General features: G+C 38.5%; 1 pseudogene; it reads left to right on the forward strand.

Moving 5' to 3' along the window:
* Nucleotides 1–2,327: 2,327 nt before the first annotated feature.
* On the forward strand, nucleotides 2,328–5,690 carry LOC117314467 (AP-1 complex subunit beta-1 pseudogene; annotated as a pseudogene).
* Nucleotides 5,691–24,553: the final 18,863 nt, after the last annotated feature.

A 24,553-nucleotide genomic window follows, 5' to 3' on the forward strand; every position in this document is an offset into this window, starting at 1 on the left:
TCAACAGAATTAGAAACGAAAAAGGAGAAGTAACAATTGACATTGCAGAAATACAAAAGATCATGAGAGATTACTACAAGCAACTCTATGCCAATAAAATGGACAACCTGGAAGAAATGGACAAAGTCTTAGAAATGCACAACCTGCCAAGACTGAATCAGGAAGAAATAGAAAATATGAACAGACCAATCACAAGCACTGAAATTGAAAGTGTGATTAAAAATCTTCCAACAAACAAAAGCCCAGGACCGGATGGCTTCACAGGCGAATTCTATCAAACATTTAGAGAAGAGCTAACACCTATCCTTCTCAAACTCTTCCAAAATATAGCAGAGGGAGGAACACTCCCAAACTCATTCTAGGAGGCCACCATCACCCTGATACCAAAACCAGACAAGCATGTCACAAAGAAAGAAAACTACAGGCCAATATCACTGATGAACATAGATGCAAAAATCCTCAACAAAATACTAGCAAACAAATCCAACTGCACATTAAAAGGATCAGACACCATGATCAAATGGGGTTTATTCTATGAATGCAAGGATTCTTCACTATACGGAAATGTATCAATGTGATAAACCATATTAACAAATTGAAGGAGAAAAACCATATGATCACCTCAATAGATGCAGAGAAAGCTTTTGACAAAATTCAACACCCATTTATGATAAAAACCCTGCAGAAAACAGGCATAGAGGGAACTTTCCTCAACATAATAAAGGCCATATATGACAAACCCACAGCCAACTCATCCTCAATGGTGAAAAACTGAAAGCATTTCCACTAAGATCAGGAACAAGACAAGGTTGCCCACTCTCACCACTCTTATTCAATATAGCTTTGGAATTTTTACCCACAGCAATCAGAGAAGAAAAGGGAAGAAAAGGAATCCAAATTGGAAAAGATGAAGTAAAGCTGTCACTGTTTGCAGATGACATGATACTATACATAGAGAATCCTAAAGATGCTACCAGAAAATTACTAGAGCTAATTAATGAATTTGGTAAAGTAGCAGGATACAAAATTAATGCACAGAAATCTCTGTCATTCTTATACACTAATGATGAAAAATCTGAAAGTGAAATCAAGAAAACACTCCCATTTACCAATGCAACAAAAAGAATAAAATATCTAGGAATAAACCTACCTAAGGAGACAAAAGACCTGTATGCAGAAAATTATAAGACACTGATGAAAGAAACTAAAGATGATACAAATAGATGGAGAGATATACCATGTTCTTGGATTGGAAGAGTCAACATTGTGAAAATGACTCTACTACCCAAAGCAATCTACAGATTCGATGCAATCCCTATCAAACTACCACTGGCATTTTTCACAGAACTAGAACAAAAAATTTCACAATTTGTATGAAAACACAAAAGATCCCGACTAGCCAAAGCAATCTTGAGAACAGAAAACGGAGCTGGAGGAATCAGGCTCCCTGACTTCAGACTATACTACAAAGCTACAGTAATCAAGACAGTATGGTACTGGCACAAAAACTAAAAGATAGATCAATGGAACAAGATAGAAAGTCCAGAGATAAACCCACGCATATATGGTTACCTTATCTTTGATAAAGGAGGCAGGAATGTACAGTGGAGAAAGGACAGCCTCTTCAATAAGTGGTGCTGGGAAAACTGGACAAGTACATGTAAAAGTATGAGATTAGATCACTCCCTAACACCATACACAAAAATAAGCTCATAATGGATTAAAGTCCTAAATGTAAGGCCAGAAACTATCAAACTCTTAGAGGGAAACATAGGCAGAACACTCTATGACATAAATCACAGCAACATCCTTTTTGACCCACCTCCTAGAGAAATGGAAATAAAAACAAAAAGAAACAAATGGGACCTAATGAAACTTCAAAGCTTTTGCACAGCAAAGAAAACCATAAATAAGACCAAAAGACAACCGTCAGAATGGGAGAAAATATTTGTAAATGAAGCAACTGACAAAGGATTTATTTCCAAAATTTACAAGCAGCTCATGCAGCTCAATAACAAAAAGACAAAGAACCCAATCCAAAAATGGGCAGAAGACCTAAATAGACATTTCTCCAAAGAAGATATACAGACTGCCAACAAACACATGAAAGAATGCTCAACATCGTTAATCATTAAAGAAATGCAAATCAAAATTACAATGAGATATCATCTCACACCAGTCAGAATGGCCATCATCAAAAAATCTAGAAACAGTAAGTGCTGGAGAGGGTGTGGAGAACGGGAACACTCCTGTACTGCTGGTGGGAATGTGAATTGGTACAGACACTATGGAGAACAGTATGGAGGTTCCTTAAAAAACTACAAATAGAACTACCATATGGGAGTCGTGACGTGCAGGAAACCATTACAACAACGCTCGGGCCGTGCTCTGTGGCTGCTGCTGCCACCCTTGCCCTTGCCTCCGGTGCACATTAAAGATCCACAACCATGACTGACTCCAAGTACTTCACAACCAATAAAAAAGGAGAAATCTTTGAATTAAAGGCTGAACTCAACAATGAAAAGAAAGAAAAGAGGAAAGAGGCTGTGAAGAAAGTGATTGCTGCTATGACTGTGGGGAAAGATGTGAGCTCTCTCTTTCCAGATGTAGTGAATTGTATGCAGACTGACAACCTGGAACTAAAGAAGCTCGTGTATCTCTACTTGATGAACTATGCCAAGAGTCAGCCAGACATGGCCATCATGGCTGTCAACAGCTTTGTGAAGGACTGTGAAGATCCCAATCCTCTGATTCGGGCCTTGGCAGTCAGAACCATGGGGTGCATCCGGGTGGACAAGATTACAGAATATCTCTGTGAGCCCCTCCGCAAGTGCTTAAAGGATGAAGATCCCTATGTTCGGAAGACAGCAGCAGTCTGTGTGGCAAAACTCCATGACATCAATGCCCAAATGGTGGAAGATCAGGGATTTCTGGACTCTCTGCGGGATCTCATAGCAGATTCAAATCCAATGGTGGTGGCTAATGCTGTAGCAGCATTATCTGAAATCAGTGAATCTCACCCAAACAGCAACTTACTCGATCTGAATCCACAGAACATTAATAAGCTACTGACAGCCCTGAATGAGTGCACCGAATGGGGCCAGATTTTCATCCTGGACTGCCTGTCTAATTACAACCCTAAAGATGACCGGGAGGCTCAGAGTATCTGTGAGCGGGTAACTCCTCGGCTATCTCATGCCAACTCAGCAGTGGTGCTTTCAGCAGTAAAAGTCCTAATGAAATTTCTAGAGTTGTTACCCAAGGACTCTGACTACTACAATATGCTGCTGAAGAAGTTGGCCCCTCCACTTGTCACTTTGCTGTCTGGGGAGCCAGAGGTGCAGTATGTCGCCCTGAGGAACATCAACTTAATCGTCCAGAAAAGGCCTGAAATCTTGAAGCAGGAGATCAAAGTTTTCTTTGTGAAGTACAACGATCCCATCTATGTGAAACTAGAGAAATTGGACATCATGATTCGTTTGGCATCCCAAGCCAACATTGCTCAGGTTTTGGCAGAACTGAAGGAATATGCCACAGAGGTGGATGTCGACTTTGTGCGCAAAGCTGTGCGGGCCATTGGACGGTGTGCCATCAAGGTGGAGCAATCTGCAGAGCGCTGTGTAAGCACATTGCTTGATCTCATCCAAACCAAAGTAAATTATGTGGTCCAAGAGGCGATTGTTGTCATCAGGGATATCTTCCGCAAATACCCCACCAAATATGAAAGTATCATTGCCACTTTGTGTGAGAACTTAGACTCACTGGATGAGCCAGACGCTCGCGCAGCTATGATTTGGATTGTGGGAGAATATGCTGAAAGAATTGACAATGCAGATGAGTTACTAGAGAGCTTCCTGGAAGGTTTTCATGATGAAAGCACCCAGGTACAGCTCACTCTGCTTACTGCCATAGTGAAGCTGTTTCTCAAGAAACCATCAGAAACGCAGGAGCTGGTACAGCAGGTCTTGAGTTTGGCAACACAGGATTCTGATAATCCTGACCTTCGAGACCGGGGCTATATTTATTGGCGCCTTCTCTCAACTGATCCTGTCACAGCCAAAGAAGTAGTCTTGTCCGAGAAGCCACTGATCTCTGAGGAGACAGATCTTATTGAGCCAACTCTGTTGGATGAGCTCATCTGCCACATTGGTTCTTTGGCCTCAGTGTACCATAAGCCGCCCAATGCTTTTGTGGAAGGAAGTCATGGAATCCATCGCAAACACTTGCCAGTACATCATGGGAGCACTGATGCGGGTGACAGCCCTGTTGGCACCACCACTGCCACCAACCTGGAACAGCCTCAGGTTATCCCCTCTCAAGGTGACCTTCTGGGGGATCTTTTAAACCTTGACCTTGGTCCCCCAGTCAATGTGCCACAGGTATCCTCCATGCAGATGGGAGCAGTGGATCTCTTGGGAGGAGGACTAGATAGTCTGCTTGGCAGTGACCTTGGCGGGGGCATTGGAGGAAGTCCGGCAGTGGGACAGTCCTTCATCCCATCATCAGTGCCTGCAACCTTTGCTCCTTCACCTACTCCTGCTGTGGTCAGCAGTGGTCTGAATGACCTATTTGAACTCTCCACGGGGATAGGCATGGCACCTGGTGGATATGTGGCTCCTAAGGCTGTCTGGCTGCCTGCAGTAAAGGCTAAGGGCCTGGAGATTTCGGGAACATTTACTCACCGCCAAGGGCACATCTATATGGAAATGAACTTCACCAACAAAGCTTTGCAGCACATGACAGACTTTGCAATTCAGTTTAACAAGAATAGCTTTGGTGTCATCCCCAGCACTCCTCTGGCCATCCATACACCACTGATGCCAAACCAGAGCATTGATGTCTCCCTGCCTCTCAACACCTTGGGCCCAGTCATGAAGATGGAGCCTCTGAACAACCTGCAGGTGGCTGTGAAAAACAATATTGATGTCTTCTACTTCAGCTGCCTCATCCCACTCAACGTGCTTTTTGTAGAAGATGGCAAAATGGAGCGCCAGGTCTTCCTTGCAACATGGAAGGATATTCCCAATGAAAATGAACTTCAGTTTCAGATTAAGGAATGTCATTTAAATGCTGACACTGTTTCCAGCAAGTTGCAAAACAACAATGTTTATACTATTGCCAAGAGGAATGTGGAAGGGCAGGACATGCTGTACCAATCCCTGAAGCTCACTAATGGCATTTGGATTTTGGCTGAGCTACGTATCCAGCCAGGAAACCCCAATTACACGCTGTCGCTGAAGTGTAGAGCTCCTGAAGTCTCCCAGTACATCTATCAGGTCTACGACAGCATTTTGAAAAACTAATAGACTGGTCCGGTGCCCTCTGGCCACCCTGTGATCGGTGCAAGCCAAGAACTCTTAACTGGAAGAAAATTGTATTGCCGTGTAGAATCTGAACCCAAACACACTGAGGCCACCCACCAAGGTAGTGACTAGTCTAACCTGTGCTAACATTAGGGCACAACCTGTTGGATAGTTTTAGCTTCCTGTGACCATTTGTAACCACTGCTTCAATCACTTCCCACCTCGTGCCACCTGCTGCTATCTGTCCTTACTTGTGGGCCTCTCCATCCTGTACCAGTGGCTGGCATTTTTGAGTGTAGTTCGATATTTTGTGATCGAGAGCCCGTTTCAAAAGCAGAAAAAGACAAAAAAAAATTAAAGCAAGGAAAAGTGTCACTGAAACGTAAACTGCACTTTATTGTTTTATATTTTTGTACATATGAGAAATTGAGGGAATAGTGTGTAACTGATAAAAAGTGTTAAAACAACCACACAGTCCTGGAGGAAGAGACGCAGTTTCTTGCCCACCCCATCAGGGGATTTTTGTCTGTGGCAGCCTTGTCCCTGATCACTTTTTTTTCTCTCCAAACTCCTTTTCCTTGTGATTCCCCCTGCCCCGTATTATCATCTCCTCTGATGCTCTGCAGTTAGGAATGGTGGTCTTTCTTGAATGGTGCTGCAGGGTGCAGGAAATAGGACCTGTCAGCATTGAGGCTGAGAAAAATGAGAACTTACTACATTCCTTTCCACTGATCTAATCTATTAATAACACTGATTAAGGAATTTGAATAGAGATGGGAAACAGGAACCAAAATGCCCTTCCCCCATCTCCCGCTCTGGATTTATTTTAACTCTCAGGTCCAATTCAGATCTAAAATCTTAGTTTTACAGTTGAAACAGACTTTAAGTAATAACTTACCCAACCTTTTTTTTCTAAAAAGGAAAAAGATAAAAGACAAACAGGGTGTTATTGCCTAAGACCTGTTAATGATCAGTAGCAGAGGTGGGGGAGTGGGTCTCCGAAGTCCTCATCAGTGTTGTCTTCACTGCAGGACCGGCTCCATGACTTTCTTCCTTCAATGCCTTTCTTTTACCTTTTCTGTGCCTGCTTCTTTATGGCTCTTCTCATACTTCATACAGATTTTGGCACTCCATTCATTGGCATCCGGTAGCAGCAGAGTATCTTTCCAGGGACTTGAAGGTAAATCCTGATGCCAGAATGAAGGAGTAGCTAATAGTCTCCTGGAGCCGCAGTTCTTGAGGCCAGCAGGATGGGTGCAGGGATGAAGTGAGCTTCGGGATGCCACAGATTCACTTGATCCTTCAGTTCTCTATCTGCTCTTTACTTGTATTGCTTAGGCTCCAAGGCAATTGAGATCACCTAGAGGGCCAAGCGGTTCTTTTCATCTCTCAAAAGACTGGGAGATGTGAGGACCCCCTGCCCCCTGGACACATTGGGTGTGATCTGTCAAAGAATGCTTCATGCCTGGAACACCAGTCTGTTTAGCAGAGTTCACACTGTTTCATCTGTGGGCACCTGTGCCGACCAGTGCCCAGGATTCAGGGTCCGTGACCAAGACTGCTTCTCAGATGCCCCTGCTCAAATCAGAGGCACTTGGGTCCAAAGGCCTCATGTAGGACCCAGACCTAAGAGTGAGTCCAAGAGAAGGAGGAATCATAGAAAACAAGAGCAGAAACTACCCCCCAACCCTGTCGCAAGTGAAATGACTGTGATTCATACCAGTTGCAAAGTTTGGGGGTGCAGGTCCCCCAAAGCAGCTTCTTAAACCTTGAGAATCTCCGAGAGAAGAATTTCTGGGGTGAGGGTCAGGAGCCATGTCCTGCGCTCACCACCCCTCGGGCACGTGGAGATCAGGAAGTAGCACAGGATTGCGTGTGGGAGGTGGGTCAGTTGGTGACAGGTGGGGTAGAAAAGCAGGTGGGTAAAGTCCCCTTTTTGGGAAATCACTCGTGGAGTCAGTTGGATACAAGCAGTGAAGAAGGTCCACACTACAAATGCAGTGTTCTCATCTCAAAGCAAACTGCAGTTCCAGAAGGAAGAGCGTGTGTCAGGGTAAGCAGACAAGACAATTTTGCACCAAGATACGTTCCTCCACCCCTGAAACCAGGCTTCTCTCAGCCTCCCCGGCAGTGAGGGGAAACAGCTGCTGTTCTCAGCTGACCTGACTGAGCCAATCCGCGTGCGAACTCTTCACTCCTTGGAGAGGCTGCCTCCCGGTTTGCCCCTGAGCAGTTAGGGAGGGATTCTGTTCCACGGAAAGGACCTCTCTCCTGAGGAGACAAAGCCTGTTGCCTCCACCACAGCTTCCCTTTGGGCCCATCTCAAGCCTGGCCAAACTGGGGATCGGAGTGGAGATTGCCCTGCATTCCCCTCTCCTCTGCCTCAGTATGTCTTTGTAACGTCAGCTGGTGTCTTACAAAGGGCAAGGGAAACACACACACACACCCAGAACTCTTGCTGGTCAGAGATTCCCTGAGTGTCTGTCCTCGCCCGAGCCCATTTTGTGTGTCTGTGTTGTGAACCTTGGGACTCTGGAGAGAAGGGGGTGGGGGGGGAGTGGTAAACGTTGCCCAGTGAAGGCTTATCATTCTTTTGTTGTTGGGATCTGTTCTTGGGGAGGGTGGGGGTCAGGGGAAGCTTGACTTTGTCTTCGTCAATAAACTCTCATTTACATAAAAAAAAAAAAAAAAAAAGAACTACCATATGACCCAGCAATCCCACTACTGGGCATATACTCTGAGAAAACCATAATTCAAAAAGAGTCATATACCAAAATGTTCATTGCAGCTCTATTTACAATAGCCCGGAGATGGAAACAACCTAAGTGTCGATCATCGGATGAATGGATAAAGAAGATGTGGCACATGTATACAATGGAATATTGCTCAGCCATAAAATGAAACAAAATTGAGCTATTTGTAATGAGATGGATAGACCAAGAGTGTGTTATACAGAGTGAAGTAAGTCAGAAAGAGAAAGACAAATACCGTATGCTAACACATATATATGGAATTTAAGAAAAAAAATATCATGAAGAACCTAGGGGTAAGACAGGAATAAAGACACAGACCTACTGGAGAACTGACTTGAGGATATGGGGAGGGGGAAGGGTGAGCTGTGACAAAGCGAGAGAGAGGCATGGACATATATACAGTACCAAACGTAAGGTAGATAGCTAGTGGGAAGCAGCCGCATAGCACAGGGATATCAGGTCGGTGCTTTGTGACCGCCTGGAGGGGTCGGATAGGGAGGGTGGGAGGGAGGGAGACGCAAGAGGGAAGAGTTATGGGAACATATGTATATGCATAACTGATTCACTCTGTTATAAAGCAGAAACTAACACACAATTGTAAAGCAATTATACCCCAATAAAGATGTTAAAAAAAAAAAGAAAGGAGAAGTGAGGAAGTGAGATTGGGTCACTGGGAAAGGGTAGAATTTAAGGATGTGTTTTCCTAAAGGAAAACTGCCTCCTTCTCTCTTCCTTCCAACCCAAGATGCAACTCAAGATTCACTTAGCAGGCAACAAGCACTACTGGAGGCCCCATCTCCTGACCAGGACACCTTGTTATGGGAAGACTTTACTGGGAGCCCGTGAAGACATGACATGCAGAGGGCACTTAATAAACACGTGTCCATGAATTTGATAAGCAGGAAGTGAATAAAACAGTAGACTGGGTCTCAAAATTGCTTGAATCTACTGAACTCCTGTGTTTTTATTTTTTTCATTTATAAAATGGAGATGAGGGCTTCCCTGGTGGTGCAGTGGTTAAGAGTCCACCTGCCAATGCAGGGGACACGGGTTCGAGCCCTGGTCCGGGAAGATCCCAAATACTGCGGAGCAACTAAGCTCATGCGTCACAACTACTGAGCCTGTGCTTCTGAGCCCACGAGCCAGAACTACTGAGCCCGCGTGCCACAACTGCTGAAGTCCACATGCCTAGAGCCTGTGCTCCACAACAGGAGAAGCCACTGCAATGAGAAGCCCGTGACAAAGAGGGGAACCCACTCGCCGCAACTAGATAAAGCCTGCGTGCAGCAACGAAGACCCAGTGCAACCAAAAATAAGTAAATAAATAAATTTATAAAATGGAGATTAAAATGTTAGGAATTGGAGAAAGAAAATTCTTAAAATAAGTAAGACGAAGTATTTATGTTGGAAAGGAGTAACTACCCAAGTTCTGTATCTAATGATAAGCAATCTATTAAAAATTTTATATATACTCTATACTCTTTAATGTCTATCTAAAGTTTTATTTTGTATCTTTTTGCCATAAAGCAATTAAACAAATAAAATGAAGTGCAAGCTTTCTCAAATTTACATGGGAAAGCTAAATTTGTATGGAAGTCTTACTATGGAAAACATGATATTTAAGGAAAGTTTTGAGAAAAACTTCTTAAGTTTGAGAAAAACTGAATATTTGCAAGAAGTCTTCATATTTATAAAGATAACATAATACTTATGGCCTGGTTTTACAGTTGCCTTTAAACATTATTTCATAATAAAACATTATTATTTTAAAGATCTTAGGTATTAGGAGAAAGTTAAATGTATTAAATTTAAATTGCCAGAAATTTTTATAGCTATCAATCACGCAGAATTTGATGTAATTAGAAATGTTTGGAATATAACAGTGAGACTCCGTTTGATATTCTCACAGTGGCTCAAAAAATACCCACTGACACACCTATTAGAATGGCCAAAATTCAGAACACTGACAACACCAAATGCTGGTGAAGATATGGAGCAATAAGGACTCTCATTCATTGCTGGTAGGAATGCAAAATGGTACAGCCACTTTGGAAGACAATTTGGTGGTTTCTTACAAAAGTAAACATACTCTTACCATACGATCCAGCAATCACACTCCTTGGTATTTACCCAAAGGAGTTGAAAACTTACGTTTACAGAAATATGGATGTTTATAGCAGCTTTATTCATAATTGCCAAAACTTGAAAGCAATTAAGATGTCCTTCAATAGGTAAATGGGTAAATAAACTGTAGTACATTCAGATAATAGAATATTCAGCTCTAAAAGAAAGAAGGTATGAAGCCATGAAAAGACATGGTGGAAACTTAAATGCATATTCCTAGGTGAAAGAAACCAATCAGAAAAGGCTACATACTGTATGATTCCAACAATAAGACATTCAGGGAAAGAAGACAGTAAAAAGATGAGTGGTTGCCAGAAGTTGGGGGAAGGTGGAGCACAGACGATCTTTAGGGCAGAGAAAATACTCTGTATACTACAATGATGAATACAGGTCATCATATCCCATACAATATACAACACTATGAATGAACTGTATGTAATGTAAACCATGGGCTTTAGGTGGTAATGATGCATCAATGTAAGTTCATCAATTGTAACTAACGTACCACTGCAGTGAGGGATGCTGATCGCGGGGGCAGCCATGCACATGGCAGGGCAGGAGCACAGTGGTTAAGAATCCGCCTGCCAATGCAGGGGACGCAGGTTCGAGCCCTGGTCTGGGAAGATCCCACATGCTGCAGAGCAACTAAGCCCATGCAACACAACTACTGAGCCTGCGCTCTAGAGCCTTGGAGCCACAGCTAGTGAGGCCCACGTGGCTAGAGCCTGTGCTCTGCAACAAGAGAAGCCACTGCTCACCACAACTAGAGGAAGCCTGTGTGCAACAATGAAGACCCAATGCAGCCAAAAAAAAAGAATTTCCATTCTCCCAGCATTTCTACTCCTAGCAGTAAATCCTAAAGAAATAATCAGAGATGTGCAAAAAGATTTATGTACAGGGTGTTCCAAGAGTAATTTTTAATACTGAAAAATAAGAAGTACCTTGAAGATTCAACATTATGGGACTGATTAAGAATTAGTTAAATAATTATATTCATGTGGTATAAAATTGTGCAGCTATAAAAATGCTGCTATAGAACCAGTGCTGTCCAACAGAAACAGAGTGTGAATGATATTTGTAACTTTAAATTTTCCAGTAGGTGCATGAAAAAAAGTGAAATTAATTTTATTACTATATCTTATTTAATCCAATATTTCAACAGGTAATTAGTATAAAAATTAATAATGAGGCATTTTCCCTTTTTTTATACTTCCTCTGGAATTTGATGTGTTTTTTTTGTAGTTACAGCACATCCTAATTCTAACTAGCCACAATTCTAGTGCTCAACAGCCCATGCTGCTGTGGTGACAGTACTGAACAGCGCAGTCACAGACAATATTTAGATCTAGAAAGTAGTTAATAATGTATGAAAATTTCAAAACAGATTATATGACATATCTATAGCATAATTCTAATCGTATGCTTTAAAAATTCATGAACAGGAGAAAAAAGCATAGGAGGGTATATACTGAAATGCTCACAGTATTTTTCTAGGAAGCAGGATTATAGTTATTTTCTTGTTTTCTTTTTTCTCTTCTGTATTTTATAAATGTTTGAAAATAAACCTGTATTATTTTGAAATTAAAAAAAAAGAGCAAACAAACAATGATGAACAACACAATAAAGGAAATTAAAAATTCTCCAGAAGGAATCAACAGAAGAATAACTGAGACAGAAGAATGGATAAGTGACCTGGAAGATAAAATAGTGGAAATAATACCACAGAGCAAAATACAGAAAAAAAGATGAAAAGAATTGAAGACCATCTCAGAGACCTCTGGGACAACACTAAATACACTAACATTCGAATAATAGTGGTCCCAGAAGAAGAAAAGAAAAAGAAGGGGTCTGAGAAAATATTTGAAGAGATTATAGTTGAAAACTTCCCTAACATGGGAAAGGAAATAGTCAAACAAGTCCAGGAAGTACAGAGAGTCTCATACAGGATAAATCCAAGGAGCAACACCCCAAGACACATATTAATCAAACTATCAAAAATTAAAAACAAAGAGAAATATTAAAAGCAGCAAGGGAACAACAACAAATAACATACAAGGGAATCCCAATAAGGTAAACAGCTGTTCTTTCAGCAGAAATTCTGTAAGCCAGAAGGGAGTGGCAGGACATATTTAAAGTGATGAAAGGGAAAAACCTACAACCAAGATTACTCTACATAGCAAGGATCTCATTTAGATTTGATGGAGAAATTAAAACCTTTACAAACAAGCAAAAGCTAAGAGAATTCAGCACCACAAAAACTAGCTTTACAAGAAATGTTAAAGGAACTTCTATAGGCAGGAAACGCACAAGAAGGAAAAGACCTACAATAACAAACCAAAAAAATTAAGAAAATGGTAACAGGGACATATATACTGATGACTACCTTAAATGTAAATGGATTAAATGGTCCAACCAAAAGACATAGACTGGCTGAATGGATACGAAAATGAGACCTGTATATATGCTGTCACAAGAGATCCACTACAGACCAAGGGAAACATACAGACTGAAAGTGAGGGGATGGAAAAAAGATACTCCATGCAAATGAAAATCAAAAGAAAGCTGGAATAGCAATTCTCATATCAGAAAAAATAGACTTTAAAATGAAGACTATTACCGGAGATGAAGAAGGACACTGCATAATGTTCAAGGGATCAATCCAAGAAGAAGATATAACAATTGCAAATATTTATGCACCCAACATAGGAGCACATGAACACATAAGGCGAATGCTAACAGTCATAAAAGGGAAAACTGACTGTAACACAATCATAGTAGGGGACTTTAACACCCACTCTTACCAATGGGCAGATCATCCAAAATGAAAATAAATATGGAAACACAAGCTTTAAATGATATATTAAACAAGATGGACTTAACTGACATTTATAGGACAATCCATCCAAAAACAAAAGAATATACTATCTTCTCAAGTGCTCATGGAACATTCTCCAGGATAGATCATATCTTGAGTCACAAATCAAGCCTTGGTAAATTTTAAAAAATTGAAATTGTATCAAGTATCTTTTCCAACAACAACGCTATGAGACTAGATATCAATTACTGGAAAAGATTTTTTAAAAATACAAACACGAGGAGGTTAAACAATACACTACTAAATAGCCAAGAGATGACTGAGGAAATCAAAGAGGAAATCAAAAAAATACCTAGAAAAAAATGACAATGAAAACACAATGAGGCAAATCCTATGGGATGCAGCAAAAGCAGTTCTAAGAGGGAAGTATATAGCAATACAATCCTACCTCAAGAAAGAAGAAAAAATTCAAATAAACAACTTAACCTTACACCTAAAGCAATTAGAGAAAAAAAAATCCAAAGTTAGTAGAAGGAAAGAAATCATAAAGATCAGATCAGAAATAAATGAAAAAGAAATGAAGGAAATGATAGCAAAGATCAATAAAACTAAAAGCTGGTTCTTTGAGAAGATAAACAAATTGATAAACCATTAGCCAGACTCATCAAGAAAAACAGGAAGAAGACTCAAATCAATAGAATTAGAAAGGAAAAAGAAGCAACAACTGACACTGCAGAAATACAAAGGATCATGAGAGATTACTACAAGCAACTCTATGCCAATAAAATGGACAACCTGGAAGAAATGGACAAATTCTTAGAAAAGCACAACCTTCTGAGATTGAACCAGGAAGAAATAGAAAATATAAACAGACCAACCACAAGCACTGAGTTTAGTCTGTGATTAAAAATCTTCCAACAAATAAAAGCCCAGGACCAGATGGCTTCACAGGCGAATTCTATCAAACATTTAGAGAAGAGCTAATATCTATCCTTCTCAAATTCTTCCAAAATAGAGCAGAGGTAGAAACACACCCAAACTCATTCTACAAGGCCACCATCACCCTGATACCAAAACCAGAAAAAGATGTCACAAAGAAATATCATGCCAATATCACTGATGAACATACAGGCAAAAATCCTCAACAAAATACTAGCAAACAGAATCAAACAGCACATTAAAAGGATCATACGCCATGATCAAGTGGGGTTTATCCCGGCAATGCAAAGATTCTTCAATATACACAAATCAATCAATGTGATAAACCACATTAACAAACTGAAGGAGAAAAACCATATGATCATCTCAATCGATCCAGAAAAACCTTTTGACAAAATTCAACACCCATTTATGACAAAAACCCTCCAGAAAGCAGGCATAGGGGGAACTTACCTCAACATAATAAAGGTCATATATGACAAACCCACAGCCAACATCATTCTCAATGGTGAAAAACTGAAAGCATTTCCACTAAGATCAGGAACAAGTCAAGGTTGTCCACTCTCACCACTCTTATTCAACATAGTTTTGGAAGTTTTAGCCACAGCAATCAGAGAAGAAAAAGAAATAAAAGAAAGCCAAATCGGAAAAGAAGTAAAGCTGTCACTGTTTGCAGATGACATGATACTATATATAGAGAATCCTAAAGATGCTACAAGAAAGCTGCTAGAGCTAATCAATGAATTTGGTAAAGTAGCAGGATACAAAATTAATGCACAGAAATCTCTGGCATTCCTATACACTAATTATGGAAAATCTGAAAGAGAAATTAAGGAAGCACTCCCATTTACGATTGCAACAAAAAGAATAAAATACCTAGTAACGAACATACCTAAGTAGACAAAAGACCTGTATGCAGAAAACTATAAGACACTGATGAAAAAAATTAAAGATGATATGAACAAATGGAGAGATATACCGTGTTCTTGGATTGGAAGTACCAACATTGTGAAAATGACTATACTACCCAAAGCAATCTACAAACTCAGTGCAATCCCTATCAAACTACCACTGGCATTTTTCACAAAACTAGAACAAAAAATTTCACCATTTGTATGGAAACACAAAAGACCCCAAATACCCAAAGCAATCTTGAGAAAGAAAATCGAGCTGGAGGAATCAGACTCCCAGACTTTAGACTATACTATGAAGCTACAGTAATCAAGACAGTATGGTACTGGCACTAAAAGAGAAATATAGATCAATGGAACAGGATAGATAGCCCAGAGGTAAACCCACAGACATATGGTCACCTTATCTTTGATAAAAGAGGCAACAATATGCAATGGAGAAAAAACAGCCTCTTCAATAAGTGGTGCTGGGAATACTGGACAGCTACATAAAAATGAATGAAATTAGAACACTCCCTAACACCATACACAAAAATAAACTCAAAATGGATTAAAGACCTAAATGTAAGGCCAGACACTATAAAACTCTTAGAGGAAAACACAGGCAGAACACTCTATGACATAAATCACAGCAAGATCCTTTTTGACCCATCTGCTATAGCAATGGAAATAAAAACAAAAATAAACAAGTGGGACCTCATGAAACTTAAAAGTTTTTGCACAACAAAGGAAACCATAAACAAGACAAAAAGACAACCCTCAGAATGGGAGAAAATAGTTGCAAATGAATCAACTGACAAAGGATTAATTTACAAAATTTACAAGCAGCTCATGCAGCTCAATATGAAAAAAACGAACAACCCAATCCAAAAATTGGCAGAAGACCTAAATAGATATTTCTCCAAAGAAGATATACAGATTGCCAAGTAACACATGAAAGGATGCTCAACATCAATAATCATTGAAGAAATGCAAATCAAAACTACAATGAGGTATCATCCCACACAGGTCAGAATGGGCATCATCAAAAGATCTGCAAATGATAAATGCTAGAGAGGGTTTGGAGAAAGGGAACACTCTTGCACTGTTGGTGGGAATGTAAAGTGATACAGCCACTATGGAGAACAGTATGGAGGTTCCTTAAAAAACTAAAAATAGAACTACGATATGACCCAGGAATCCCACTACTGAGCATATATCCTGAGAAAACCATAATTCAAAAAGAATCATGTACCACAATAGTCATTGCAGCTCTATTTACAATAGCTAGGGCATGGAAGCAACATTAGTGTCCATCGACAGATGAATGGATAAAGAAGATGTGGCACATATATACAATGGAGTATTTCTCAGCCAGAAAAAGAAATGAAATTTGAGTTATTTGTAGTTAGGTGGATGGGTCTAGAGACTGTCATACAGAGTGAAGTAAGTCAGAAAGAGAAAAATAAATACCATATGCTAACACATATATATGGAATCTAAAAAAAAATAACAATGGTTCTAAGGAACCTAGGAGCAGGACAGTAAAAAGCCACAGAGGTAGAGAATGGACTTGAGGACAAGGTGAGAGGGAAGGGTAAGCTGGGACGAAGTGATAGAATGGCATGGACATATATACACTACCAAATGTAAAACAGATACTTAGTGGGAAGTAGCCACATAGCGCAGGGAGATCAGCTCTGTGCTTCGTGACCACCTAGAGGGGTGGTTTAGGGACGACTGTAGGGAGATGCAAGAGGGAGGAGATATGGGGATATATGTATACGCAAAGCTGATTCACTTTGTTATAAAGCAGAAACACTATTGTAAAGCAATTATACTCCAATAAAAAAATAAAAATATAAAATGGCATAGAATAAGTCAGGAAGATAGGTCTCACCATAAACCAACCCTGATATCACCTTGATCTTGGACTTCAAGTCTTCAGATACATAAGAAAGTAAATTTCTGTTATATAAGTCGCCCAGTCTGTGGTATTTTGTTATGGGAGCCCAAGCCAACTCATACACCCCCTCTCCTCCTCCTTACTTAACAGCCATAATCAATTATCATAATCATTTCATGGTAACTCACCTTCCTTGCCCCTTTCCATCTCCATAATCTTGATGAGCAGATACATGACCAACTTCATCCATTTTTCATCTGTTCCCCACATGCAAAGTAAAGACACCAAACTGAGCATTTGCATTGTAATCTTGAAAATACCGTGTTCTTGGATTGGAAGTATCAACATTGTGAAAATGACTATACTACCCAAAGCAATCTACAAACTCAGTGCAATCCCTATCAAACTACCACTGGCATTTGTAATCTTGAAAATTCTGAATGAATTTTCAAGATTGGCAATCTTACAATTGCCAATTACACTGGCAATTGTAATCTTGAAAAATCTGAATGAATCTAAATATCTATTAATAGTGGGATGCTCAAAATGTTGGTGCTGGTTCCAGACAGATCAACATGTGAGATGTTGAAAATAATGTTGAATGAAAATGGAAAGATGGAGGATAATACACACAACACTTCACCAAATATTGTTGAAAAACACAGAGGATAATAATCTTAATATAAATAGATTGGAAAGATTCTTATAAAAATGTCAGATGGCAGTTGCCTCTGGGGAGCTTGGAGGGGAATATTACTGACAGGGTTCATTACAGGAGACTAGCTAAACTGCTAAAGTTTGTTTTATTTAAGTAAAAAGAATGAGAAACAAATATGACAAAATATCTGCAGTAGATATTCTAAGCTTTGGGAATATTTTTATATTTTACATACATTTTATTTTAAAATTTCTTTAAAATATATAGAAAAAAGAAGGGAAAGGGAAACAAACACATGAAATTGAAAATACATGTTCCATACAGTTTTGGAATATAAATAATCTTCCATACAGTTTTGGAATATAAATCTCATTTATAAATGCTCAGAAGAGAGTTCTTTCAATTAACTACTTCACCTTACTCTTTAGGGTCATTGTTTCTTAAATAACACAGGCAGGAAAAATTGTTTTTATGTAATTAAGATGACCAGAAAATAACAGGGCACTAATAACTTCAAGAATGAGAGCTATTCAGAAGGGCAACAGAATTTGCCACCTTGAAATATGCCTCTTTGACGTAAGATTTTTTTTGGCTGATTATTTTTAGAAACAGCAGACATAGAAGAAACTCTGGAAACTGAGTAGAAGTAACCCTTTTGTAAGAGACATCTCCATTTATAAGGGCGTCTCCTTCCCTGTACCAGGAAGAGGGAGATGACTATATCTCTAGAAACTCTTAGCAGTGGAAAAGGTAGAGACAAATCTGCATAACAACCATACTCTTGTTTATTGTGCTTTGCATGAAAACTTCTCATAACTGGTTCCCCAGCCCCAAAATCTTTTGTCTTTAGCTGGAGATGGTATTCAAGGTGATGGCTTAGGCCATTTCAGGGAATGGACTCAATTTTCCTGGTTATCTCCCTTGTATACAGGAGATATACGTGTTATTAAATTTTGGTTTGTTTTTCTCCTGTTAATTTATCTTCTCAGCCAAGAACCTAGAAGAGTAGAGGAAAAATTATTTTTCCTCCTCCACAATTCTGTCGATGTGGTTAACGTGAAAATCTTCCTTGAAGGATTAACATAAAAATTTTGTCTTTATTATTACAATATTATTATCAAATTGAAATGGCTCATTTTTTATTTCTGATACCCTAGGGTACCATATAAATTGACTTCGTCTGGCTTATAAGAAACTAACCATTTTTCCAGATTTTACTAGCGCCAGTTCCCAATTAAAAATCTGTAACTACTATTTTTAAATGCTGAAAGGGTTAAGGATTAAGGTGTGGTTTTGAACTGCATAGTCTTATTTGTTTTTGAATGTTTATGTCAATTCTTAATTGTTGCTAGAAGTTCAAATAATGGATGAAGCCTGAATAGCCTCAATAAATACCCATTTAAGACTTTCCCTGTCCAAACACACTAAGAACACTTATATTATGACTTTGAACAGTAATCTTGGATTTGTTTCCTTAACACTTTTTTTTTTTTCTTTTTTTCCTGCGGTACGCGGGTCTCTCACTGCTGTGGCCTCTCCCGCTGCGGAGCACAGGCTCCGGACGCGCAGGCTCAGCGGCCATGACTCACGGGCCCAGCCGCTCCGCGGCATGTGGGATCCTCCCAGACCGGGGCACGAACCCGTGTCCCCTGCATCGGCAGGCAGACTCTCAACCACTGCGCCACCAGGGAAGCCCTCCTTAACACTTTTAAGTGTTACTTGCTTTTTTATAGATTGGAGCCAGATGACAGCTGTCGATGCATAATGTAAGTAACCAAAACACAGAAATAATTAGCTTTATTTACAGCAAAATAGAATAGTTATGGAGGCCTGTCTTGAGAAAATTTGATGACTGAAATCTATACAACCATCGCTTGCATATTCTGGGCAGTGAAACTCTGATGACGAGGGGTAGAATAAGTTCCCATCCTATCTTGTTCTCAAGACTGCATGTGAACTTTGTATATTTTATTTACCTGGAAATTAACTAAAAGATATTAGGAATGGGCTTCCCTGGTGGCGCAGTGGTTGAGAGTCCGCCTGCCGATGCAGGGGACACGGGTTCGTACCCCGGTTCGGGAAGATCCCACATGCCGCAGAGCAGCTGGGCCCAAGAGCCATGGCCGCTGAGCCTGCGCGTCCGGAGCCTGTGCTCCGCAATGAGAGAGGCCACAACAGCGAGAGGCACGCGTACCGCAAAAAAAAAAAAAAAAAAGATATTAGGAAGATATATGATATCATGCTATTGGAGACTATTTGGAGTTTTATCTCACGAAAAATGAAGGCATTTTGTTTTAACCTTTTTCCTATACTTCAGATGTGGTCTACTAATCAAATAATGTCTATGCATTAGAAGTACTATTACTAAATAATTGCTAAGTTGCATGTTTTTAAAAGAAAGGTTGAAGGATGAAATTGCTTTCCTGTGTGATCTGTTTATTTCTCATGAATAATCCCATGCTATTAAGAAGTATTACTATAAATCCCATGCTAATAATCCCATGCTATTAAGAAGTATTACTATAAATCCAAACATAATTAGCATCCTGCACGTGTGTGCTACAATTAACCGATAATACTGGCTCTGAGCACTTGTGATTTCACTAAAAACAAAGTGGAAAACTAACTTTATAGAGTAAATGTGTAAGTGCTGTGGGAAAGCTTTATTAATTCGAGGTATATTTTTGTCATTGCCATTGCTGTTTTTTGACCTAATGCTTTCATAATGTAAATTGAGCATTCCAAAGCATGCAATGTTACTAGGGAACATTTTAATACATTTTTTTCAGAAGAATACTTATATCCTTTTTTAGACTAACCAATGATAATTAAAACTAAATGCTTAGAGCTAGACTTAAATATGACCAGGAAGAAACAGAAAAAGAATCACTCAATCACTCAGTGCCTTTCCGGGAGAATACATGCACTTGCTCTACTTGATGTTAGTGGAACCAAATCTCTTTTGATAGCACACATTTCAGATATGCTGTAGAACAAACATGAATGAATGAAATACCCATTCAATCCTCATTAAGTGTGTTCCTCTCAGCTGTAATCCTGAACAGCATACATCCTAAATCAACCCTCAATCCCAGCTGTGCATCTGAATTACGAAATTTTGCGACGATTGACTCGTCAGTCAGACCTGGAGTTTCTTGTGTGGGTGCCTCGACTGTACCTTTATTTAGAAAATGACTTTTATCTCTATGTCACTTTACCCACTTGTGATCCCTGAGGGGAAAAATAAATCCCAATGTTTTTACCAAGCCAAAAGCAGAAAGCCCAATGTTTTGTTTCAACTTTGGGCAGTGTCAAAAAAAAAAAGTGATCTCAGTAAATCCTCATTCATCACTCTTATATAGTATTTATGTAATTGAGCACAAGAATAAGCTATCCCATCAGGGAATTATTATGTAATCAAATGAATCCATCTACATAAACAACTTTCTGAGTGCTAATTTGTACTTTATACCATTCAAGAAGGCGTTGAGGAGAAAGAGAAAGGAACAAACACATTTTCAAAGAAATAGTTCTTTCATGGGTCTTGATAACTTTCAATCTAATGAGAATATTTTCAGCATCAGTTTTTACCTCCTGGCAATGGTCATGTAAAATAAAAGAATATTGAAAATGACTGCTCTTATATGGTATCTGTAAAGCCATCTTTTGAGCTTTAATTTGATCATGTTTACTTTGGAGATCAGCAGGCGAAAACATTTTTATTTTTGCAAACAAATTCACTAAACAATGGACCATGGCGGGAGAAAACATTACATCAGGAAATGCAATCAAAATACATTTCAAGCAGGGTTACTTCTAAAAAGGTTTCACTGCTTTTCCAAGCTCTAGGCTATTGGCTACCTCTTTTCTTCTGACATTTGAAGAACTTGTTTTGAGAATACCATTTCATGAAGAAATAATACCTTGGAAGGTACTGGACAAAGTCCACAGCCTTCAACCATTGCAAAACATAGCTTTATCTGTGCACTTGGGTATATTCTTTACCTCTATTCATCACTTCATTCTTTCCTCCTGGTCCTGCAGGGAGGTTTAACAATGTCCTAGCCAGTATTACAGCTCAAACAAAGCACATTTTTTTGAAAGAATTGCTGCACTCAACTGACTTGTAAATTTCAGTGATTGTGCATCTATAACAAGAGTAAATTAAATAAAAATAAAAGAATAATAGTGTATTTTTGAGGAAATAGTCCAAACTATGAGTATATGAAAAATAGATTTAACATTTTTAATGGATGAAGACAAAACATTTAGAATTGTTTTTTCAAAATTATTGTCCAAAGTGGTTTTGTGTGGGAATTTGTGTTATCTGCAAACTTACATCTCCTCCTATGCAGTAGAAATCATTTCTTTACCTATTTTTCAGTGATGTTCAAAGAATGAGAGGAAATACACACAAATCATATCACATTTAAAAGAACATAAAATAATGTAAAATGGAGCATCATTTAGGCTTTGCCATAGAATGAGGCATTCATTTAGTGAATGTTATAATAAATGAACTTTCTTCCTTTTCTTATTTTGATAGAAAGATTTAAAACTGCACTGCGTTCACTCTACAACAAATGGATTGTGGAACACTTTGTACATTTTTAAGTAGCAATGTCATCATTAAAAACATGTTCTTATTGATTTCACTGTGGTAGAAAGATGTCCAAAAGAGCCATTAAGTTTCTAGGACACATTTTGTCACTACAATTCTTAAATCTGCTTTGTATAACTTGTCCGTATTTTCTCTCACATTTATGCAATTAACAATCTTTTCTTACTGCTACATGTGTACCTTGTACCTACCTTTAAAATCCTCTCGTCCAATGAGCACCTTTGTAATATGCTGCTTCAACTCTTCTGTGAGCTAGAAAAAGAGACAGTTAATTTTGCTAAATATGTGGCCAAATAAAAGGAAATGCATGTTTATTAAAAACAAAAGAGCTGCCTGTGAACAAAGCAGATGAGATTTAGACCTTGATGTCCATGTCATTTTTCTTCACCCTTCTGATGTCTCATGTTCTAGTTTGTTTCTTAACAGTATTTCCTATATTTGAAAGTGTTCTATGTATTAAACTCAGTTTCATTCAACAATCACTGAGATCACATTCTTTTTAGCAAAACGTTAATGTTACGCCCTATGAATGATGGGAATGTGACAAAATCAATCACACAAAGGGTTTATAATAAGGAGAGAGATAAGTTTTCTTGATATAGAACATTTATTGAGCTGTTATAATGTGTAATATTCAATATTTCTTCCAGGAAGCCAAAATCTGTAGACAGAAATGACTCTTAACCACAATAGAGAAATATTATAATAAACATATAAAATATTGTTTGTAGAAGGAAGAGAGATAAGAGGGAAGATGATCAAGTAGGAATTTAAGATATGCAGTTACTTTAAATTCAAAATGAAAAGTGAGGATTTTTTAATTCATAGGGATTAATTCCAAAATTCATGGAAACAGTCTAATCAATGTACAATTGAGTGATCTCTCTTTCTAGATGCTGACTTCCCATCAGTAAAGACTAGAACTTGGTCACATTTCTTTTAAAACAATAATAAATAAATAAATAACAAAAATAATAACGTTTGTTTTCTGTTAGGGAAACAGAGTCACTCATATTCATTATAATTTTTCCATTAACTTAATATCCTCTATGATAAATTTCTTTATATTATATTTTATCTTTTTGAATTTTGATTGAACATGTTTCCTTTTATGGCTTATGCCCTCACTAATTTGGAAGTTTGAAAGTATACCTCCATTTGTCTACCATTTGTCATTCTATCTTCAAAGGAATATTGAACCTATATTTCCATATTGTCATATTAATTTTAAAGAATGAATGGCCCCTCCATATTTGGTTGGCTTACCTAATTTCTTATCTCTTGACCACTGAGATTAAAGCTTTATATGGTTTAATTCTCCGAATAGTGTTTAATTACCAAAACTTTAGATTATTGGTCTAAGCTATTGTTTCTCCCCTTTAGTGTTTGTGTGCCTAAGTGTGTGTATATGTACATGTGTGTGTGATCTTTATATTACCCATTTTACCAATCCTCAGTTTTACTATCATTATATTCATATAGATTAAGCTCTCACTGTATCAGTATTACAGCAGTATAGCAGTATTTATTGCTTACTATCATTTGGTATGATCTTCATCTTTCCCTATCTTGAGAATTTGTTCTGATTTAATTTAATTAGAATAGTTTCCTAAAGAAGTTCCTCATGTCGGGTACAGAGATGGCCTGCATTCCGAATCCTTCTAAGTTGAAGAAAATCTTTCTTTAGCCCTTATACAGGACTACTCTGTATGTAGAATACTTGGATTGCACTATTTTTATTCATTAAGGTCTATACGTTTTACTCATTTAGATTCTAGTATTGTAGACCATAAAACACAGGTCTAATTTTGTAAATAAAATATTCTTTCTGCCTGGAAGTCATGTGTATTATTTATGATTAGGCTCAGCTTCAGGGAACATAATATTGAAGAACAGTAGCTTAAACAGCACAGGTTCACCTTCCCCTTCATGTAAAAGAAGTCAAGAAAGAAGAGTCCAGTGATCTCTCTTTCTAGATGTGTACATCCCATCTAGATACACATGACCCATGTACATCTATCATAGATTCATAATCATTTCAGAGGCTGGAGGTCTTTCCTACATCTCTCCAGTATCCCATAGGAAACAGATCTTGCCCTCATGGGCATTTAGTTCTCCGGTTGTCAGATTCCCATTCTAAGAAATAAGTTGAAAAAAGAGAAGAAAATGGCCTTTGTTTTCTTTCATAAAATCAAGTTTATGAAGGTATAACTTTCGTGAAATAAAATGCAGCTCTCAAGTTTTCAGGTGATGAATTTTGGCATTTGTATATTTTTGTGTAAGCACCACCACAATCAAAGTTTTGAACATTTCCATCATTTTTAAGGCAAATATTGATCTGATTTTTATCAGTATATAATAGTATTGCTTACTGTTGAATTTCATACAAATGGCTTCATACAGTATATATTACTTTGTATCTGATTTCTTTCTCATGTAATGGTTTTGAGACTTATCACTTTTTCTTCTGTATTGGTAGTTTGTACCTTTTTATTGATGAATAGCATTTTATTTCTAAGTTGCCCATTTAGAGCTCCCAGTAAT

This window comes from Tursiops truncatus, chromosome 12 (assembly GCF_011762595.2).
Source record: "Tursiops truncatus isolate mTurTru1 chromosome 12, mTurTru1.mat.Y, whole genome shotgun sequence".
In the NCBI taxonomy this organism is placed as follows: Eukaryota; Metazoa; Chordata; class Mammalia; order Artiodactyla; family Delphinidae; genus Tursiops; species Tursiops truncatus.